General features: G+C 46.1%; 1 long non-coding RNA gene across 1 annotated transcript; it reads right to left on the bottom strand.

The window, feature by feature from the left end:
* Positions 1-934: 934 nt before the first annotated feature.
* On the bottom strand, positions 935-1,793 carry LOC138109137 (uncharacterized). Its single transcript, XR_011150303.1, has 3 exons — positions 1,758-1,793; positions 1,622-1,654; positions 935-1,129 (listed from the first exon to the last, which is right to left on the bottom strand). It is a non-coding gene; the product is annotated as an uncharacterized lncRNA (long non-coding RNA).
* Positions 1,794-7,312: the final 5,519 nt, after the last annotated feature.

The raw sequence follows: 7,312 nt of genomic DNA on the forward strand, positions 1-7,312 counted from the left end.
CTTCACCTTGAGAAAGACTCAGTGAGATTGGAGTGAATGTCAACAAGACCTACAAAACTCTAGATGGATCTAGAGACTGGAAACAAGGGCAGATAGATGGAGAAACAGCTCCATCCAGGTGCTTCTTTACTAAAAGGAAGCATGAGAGAGTGTTTCATCTTGTTACTGGAAGAAAGATCATGCACCACTTAATTGAGCAGTGACAGTCATATAGAACAACACACAAAAGCTGAGGACAGAGAGTTCTGCTGGAATTAAAACAGGCTTCTTACTGCTCACGTAATTAACTGCTAAAACCATCTCTGAATTTCAGTGTTGACTTCTTCATATTTTAGTGTTTCCAGCTTAAGGGCTGCTACCTTTTTGGAAGCTATCTTTTATCCAAGTACACACTTTTTTGAACTCAATGCTACTATAATTGGATGAAATTAAATGGCCTGTAATGTATATAGGAGATCACTTTAAGGAATTTGATGTTCCCATCCGTCCTTCAATGTTATAAATTAACCCAGAAACTTCTCAGGGTGATGACAGATGTGAAGACTGCAACTCCCAGAGTACAATTCTCAATTTCAAGAAATGCAACCAGAATTCTGTGATCAAACCCACAGTTGCATGGTTTCACTGCCTTCTGCAAGATAGCATCATCTGCAAGATGGTCTCTTATATGTGAATTAAGAGAAGCCCTTGGGCCCTGGAGCTTTGCCAGCTCGACCCTCCTTTAAACAAAGCCTGACTCTGGGTTGGGATAAGCACTTGGCTCTTTATGAAGTGCCCGTGGCTCTGTATGGAGTGCTCTCAGTTATTCGGTTCCCCCTGGTCCAGGCAGGAACTCAGAGTACTCTGTGTTTAAGGATTGCACCCTGCAGGAGAGTTTTTTGTTTTATTTTGTATTTTATGCTTCAGTAATTGAGTATTTTCAACAGCTCCCATAAAGACATCTGAATAATGTCATTGCAAACTATTTTTAAATAGCACCTTGCCCTTACAGTGCTGAGCCAGGGAATGTCTCCCACCTGGTTGCAACATCTTTGTGTCTGGAGAAACCTCTGACTGGTTTGGCTGTTAATATCTCTGACTCTCCAGCCTTCTTCAAGCTTCTTCAATGTTCACAAGCTTTTTCCTCTCTCTGTAAGAAATTTGTTTTTCTCAATCCTGCAAACTGATAGCACTGCTAAATAAAAGATTGAGCACTTCAACTGCTCATATATTGGCTCCTTTCAGGCATTGTTTGATTTAAAGAATCACAGAGAAGCACAGTGGAAGACTTAGTCAGCACTATATGTCAGTCTTCCCAAACACAATACAAACATGAGCAAAACTAGATCAAAGTAACAGGACAAAATCTTCTCTGTCAAACATAATTACTAACCATAGTTTTATTTCAAGAAAAAGTAAATTTTATTGCATCTTTACAATTGAGGGTAAAAAAATGAGTTAAAAAGTTAAAAATAAAGAAATTTGTAGAAAATACAATTTTTCAAAAGCAGTGACTTATTCTACACATGCCTTAACAGATAATCAATTTTGTCAAATTACTAAAGACAGAATTATTGCAGATGCTTAGGAAGGGGAAGCATAAGAATACTTAAAGTCACCAAGGTCTATTTTATGTACTCACTCTAGGTGTTATCCTTGATTTCAGTGAAACCTACTACCATGAAATAATCAAAAAGTTGAAAAAATTTTACTGGGTGGGAAGAGGGATGCAGAGAGACCAGGCTGGGATGGGGACTTCTATGGGGCGGGGTGGGTACCAGTTCAGGAGCAGGGTCAGTATAGGTGGGCAGAGCTGGAGGATGTTGCAGGGAGATACCTGGCCCAGGTGCATTTCATGGCCAGAGGGCTCAGCTGCAGGGGATATCCCTTCCTCGCCCACTCCCTGCCTTGCCTGACTGGGAGCTGGCTGGGGGGTGGCCACCATCACCCATCTCGGGGTTTTCAAGGCAAAAATGCTTTTTGAACTCCTCCAAGATTACAGAAAAGTCTCACGGTGCCTGTTTAAACAAGTGTATCTGAACAGGAAAATCAAACAGACAGGGAGCTACTTCAGTTTCTCCATTTATACGATATTTGAAATGATAAGCAAGGATATATTTTCACATAATTGGACTGTGTCAGGGTACCAGCCAATTGATCAGATAGGGGCTCTCTATGTAGTCTCACATCAGAGGGCTAGTAAACTACAAATTAAGGCAGGCTTTAGATTTTGTCTGCAAAGTAGCCAAATAAATTGAATTTTATTTCTTAAGGTCATAAAGGGGGCGGGGGAAAATAGAAAAATAAAGGCAGAATAATGTACCAGGATAACCAAATCTGAAAAAAGAAGTGAATAAAATCTTTGGAAAGGTCTCAATCATGCGTGAAAACCCATAAGTATTGGAAAGATACCAATCAGCCTCTTTGGATCTGACAGGGAGATTTGAAAGCCCAGTTTTCATCACCCTCAAAGAGGTCTGCAGAAGGGAAGGGCTAGTGCGGCAAGGGAAATGTAATGCTCCATGGGTCCAAGGCCTTTGATTTTGTCCTGTTTGTTGGTAATTTATCATTTTATTTGGCATTTGTCTTTGCAACAATATCTTGAGGAAGGTGAGACACCATGGGAGAACTTGCACAGGCCAGCTGGGTGAGGGCCAGAGAGCATTGCTCACTCCCCTCCGTCCCTTCATCCTGCCCCTTTTGCTCTGGCATCTCAGGCCTGGAGACAGCCAGCCTGCATTTCCTCCTGCTCCCTAGTCCACTCCCTTGAGAGTGCCCCCAAAGCAGGGAAAAGCTTCCCTGCCCACCCACCAGCTCTGGGGAAAGTCTCCCAAAGTTCTGAGGACTGCAAACCCCCTTTCCTCTATGTGGCCAATGCCTAAGCCCATCCCTCCTGCAAATACAAGTCTGGTCCCCCCAGCCTTGTGCTCTAGACAGATTCCCAGGCTCCAGACAAAAAGGCCAGGGGGACTCCAGGGGACCCAGCTGGCTCTCAGCCAACACTGCTGAAAGGGGATCACAAGAAGCCAGATTTATTCCTAAGAACAAAGCTTCCGGTGACTTTCCGAGATGCTCGTGGTACTTCTTTCTCCCTTTTTTGCTTCTCCTTCTTCCCTCCCACTCTTATTTTTCAAGCTCTCTGCTGGAATAGAGGTGTTCCCTGTCACTATGAGTGAATGTACTTCTTCCCTTCCTTGCCACGTCTGTGTACTCTCATGTGGCATTTCTTTTTCTGTGCCTGGATTTATACATCACTGACAGTTAGCTATTTGTGTTGGCTAGAGAGAAGGACTTGAATTTACCTGTGAGGCTGCTGCACATGATTTTTTTCTGTAAATAGCTACTGCTGGGTCAAATAAGTTGTAATTTGCCCCCACATCCAACCCCCAGCAACCACAGTGGAGTCAGGATGTGAAATGTGTGTGTGTGTGTGTGTGCGTGCGTATGTCACCTACTGCCAGGGTTTCCAGCTGCACTTAGTAACTACCAAAGGGTGGACTCTCATGAGAGACTTCTGTGTAAAAGAGGTGAAATAACTTGCAAAATAGCACCAGCAAACCTCAGGGAGAAAACTAATTCTGTGTGTTGAATGTTCCCCTGCTCTGCCTGCTATCAGAGCCTCCTCCTTGTGTCTCTGTGTTATCTTAAGATTGTTACAGAAGTAAAAATCAAATGGACCTAAATCCATCCAAGGGTAATAGGACCATTAATAGCAGGGCACAGACTGCATCTGGTGCTGCTCCAAACTGGCAGAGTTTGGCCCCAATGGCAGGACATCATCCCACTCCACAGTGTCATCCGAAGCTGACAGGGGAGGGGTAGGTGGGCAGCAGCCTGTGCGCCTGGTCTGGGCTCCCCACAGCCACCCATGGCCTGGGCCTGTCCCTGAAAGGGCTGGAGGGTGCATGGAGGGTGTTGCACCTTAAAGCCATGGATTGCAAGCAGTCTGATGCTGTTTGAAAGGCTGAAATAAGTCCTGCTTTGAGAGACAGAAAAACCCCAGCTGTTGAAAAGCAAAGTGACCCAACATTAAGAGAGAGCCCACTCTTGCTACATAAATAATGTCAAAACCACATACATGGAGAATAACATGGAGGCAGCAAAAGGCAGACCAATGTCTACAAATGTTATCTCTCCTGTTCCAAAAGCTAATCAGCCCAGCAGTGGGCAAGCCAGGAACATTTTAGGTTATGACTATGCTTGTGGTTGATGGAAAGTCTAAGAGGAACATAAGCTTTCTAAAAGAAAAATTAAGTTTCCCTACAAAATAGTTGGGATTTTTTTTCCCTCCTCCTCTGGCAGTGGAACTGTTTGGTTATATTGATTTATTAGAATGAAGTAGCTCCCAGTATCATATCTAGCCATTGGTTGCCTCTGAGCAAAAGGATGTGGTGAGATCACATTGCCAAAATAATAAGGCACTGGAGTTCCTGAGCAGGGGGTTACATATCATCGGGACAGTTTCAAATACTTGAGGAAGACTGATATTTGCAGGAGTGTGATGATGTTTTATTTTTCAGTTGACAGAGTCTGGAAGATACCTAATACCAGTTACTCTGCTGTTTAGCTGTAGTTTCCTTTATGTAGCTGTTGTCGAGGCAGATATAAAAGCCACACTAGTCGTCCAGCTGTCAGTCTCCTCACCTTTACACAAGGAAATTAAAATCCTTCTATACGTATTTGCATGAATGTATGTTTTCCCAAGTGGCAGGTTTTGGCTTAAGGCAACCTCTTTTGAACCATCTTAGCAGAGGAAGGAAAAAAACATTTCCCCCAAACCTGTTCCTTGTGAGTTTAGAGGGATATTTTTGGGACTCTGATTTTACAGACGCAAATTAAAGGCAGGGGGGAGAAGCAGTCTTGGCTGTGTGACATCAGCAGGAAGGTGAAAAAGGGGTGCTGGAAAGAGGAGACCTGCCAAGCTCCACTGCCATGCCACAGGTTGAGCTGCTGTCTGCCTGTGGGGCCGTGGCTCAGGGCCCTCCTCCAGCTCTGCAGCTGGAGACAGCAGCTGGAGGAGAAATCCTTCTGCACAGGCAACCCTGACGCACACAGGCATTGCTTTCACTTAATTTTCCCTTCTACGGACATTCTTTCCTCAGGAGCTGATTATTATAGAGCTGAAATGTATTTCCTCTTGAAAAGTGGTTTTGTTTTGTGTTTGGTCCCCCCCTCCATTTGCACACACCCCTCTAGCGGGATCAGGCTTAGATCAGGATTGCAGAATTTTTTCAAAATGTGGTGACATGCGTTTCTACTGTGCTGTATGTTTTCATATGGTCCTTTGTGTCACATATTTTCCAGCAATTTAAGGAGATGTAAGAAACAGCTTTTACACAATAGGCAAAGAAGTGGGAGGATTATTTCAATAGTCTTGCAACTTTGGGGTATTTCATCTTCTTCAAAAGGCAAGGGGAAAAAAACTGTCCTTGTGAGCAAATGATTAGAAGAAGACTGGGAATACAATAATTACCCGAAAAGGAAACCCAGACCTCAGCCAAACAATACAGCTTTTGTAAGCTGGCTCCGCCTGTAAAAAAAAATCTAGGAAATCTCATAACTAGAACTGTCGAAATCTTTTTCTTATGCAACAATATGTAAAAGACTCCTGAGAAATGAGGAGTAAATATGGAAATGCTGTAAAATAGCGTGATAAGGAACTTGCTCTGAGCATCGGAGACCGCCTTGGCAGCACTGGCATGGATTCCTTCAACCACAAACTATTTTCTCATCTTGAAGAATTTGGGACAAATTGCATTTCATGATCTTCAGCCAATAAACAAGGACATGAAGACAAATAAACTGGGACTCGTCAAAATCTACCTTGATCGTTGTGGAATTCGTGGGGACCAAAGCAGTTGTGAGAGAGACTGAGTGCGGTTTTGAATGAATGTCCTTTATGAGAGAGCAGAGAGAAGATCATTTATGTCCTTCGTATTTTATACTTTTGCCTCTAGGAAAGAAAAGACCAGCAGAGCTCCGACTATCATTCACTCATAATGATCGCATTCAATCTAGTGATTCACAGTGAATCATGTAATAAGGTTTCCATTTTGTGCATGGGTAAAAGAAGGAGGGGGTGGTTAAACTTTGTTTAGTTCGCATTCACGTCGCCCGCCTCCTCTTTCCCTTGAACTGCTTTATCCTGATTTAGAGCATTATTTTTTTTTTATTTTATCTTTATTTTGTCTTCCCTTCGGTTACCCCCCATCAGTAAAAACCCCTGGAAGGAACGCTGACAGGCTAATTGCACAGTTAATAATTTTCCTTCGGCAGCTATTCGTTCGAGCACGGCTCTACTTTCGCGGCCTCTCGGGGCCGGGCCGTGCCGCGCTGGGCAGAGGCTCCCGGCCAGCCCGGTGCCCGAGGCGCGGCTCCGCCGAGCGCCCGGCCCGGTGCAGCCCGGCCGAGCCCCGGGGCACGGCGCGGCTGTGGCGAGGCAGCCGGGGAGCGGCTCCGTACGGCGGATGGCAGCGGCACAGGCAAACGGGGAGAACTTACTTTTCGGCATTTTGGCCTAAACCCGCACCTACAGCCACCGCCCCTGGGCGCGGGGGAACAACCCGCTCTGCGCACCCTTCCTGCGGGTTTGGGTCAGGGCGAGGGGGTTCCGGCCCTGCGGCCGTGCTCCCCTCGAGGTGTCCTGCAGAGCCCCCTCACACACGGGCAGGCTCACACGCAGAGCAGCCGGCTCGCGGCTAGCGCAATGGTCTCGGTGCTCTCGGACCTTGCCATCTGCGAGCGCTTCAGGTAAAAGCCGAGGCGAGGGCAGGGTAAAGCTCTGGGGGCTGGGAGGAGGCGCTGACTCGGCAGGGAGGTCTACACTGGGGCTGGGAGCCGCGCATCGACCAGTGCGCCCCATCAGCGGCTGCTCCTGCAGAACTCCGTGAGACATAGCCGGAATCACCCCAAAAAGCGAACGAAAGAAAGGCACCGAGCCGGGGAAAGGCTCGGAGAGCACAAGTATCCCGAACCGAGCGGGCGAGATGAGACAGGTCGGTGCTGACGGGCGGGGGCAGAGGAGATGCCACATAGGCACCGGCCCCAAATGCGCCTGGAGGAGCGGTACTCTTCTCCAGCAGAGCCAACACCTTTGCAAGAGCTTTAAAAATATATATTAAATTAAGTAGGTATGTTGTCACTGAAGGGAAACCAGTGCCTTAGCCATGGGGGTTTCACCAAGGCAGCCAAGTTCCCTTTTGGGCAGAGCAGAGTCTCGAAGTCTGCTTGACATCTTGAAGCTTAAATAACCGTAAGGCATTGTTACTCCCTGGCAGCAAAGTGCCTCGTTACGCCTGATTGAGCTAATTGCTTTGAAATAGGATATATTATC

Source organism: Aphelocoma coerulescens, chromosome 4 (genome assembly GCF_041296385.1).
Source record: "Aphelocoma coerulescens isolate FSJ_1873_10779 chromosome 4, UR_Acoe_1.0, whole genome shotgun sequence".
In the NCBI taxonomy this organism is placed as follows: Eukaryota; Metazoa; Chordata; class Aves; order Passeriformes; family Corvidae; genus Aphelocoma; species Aphelocoma coerulescens.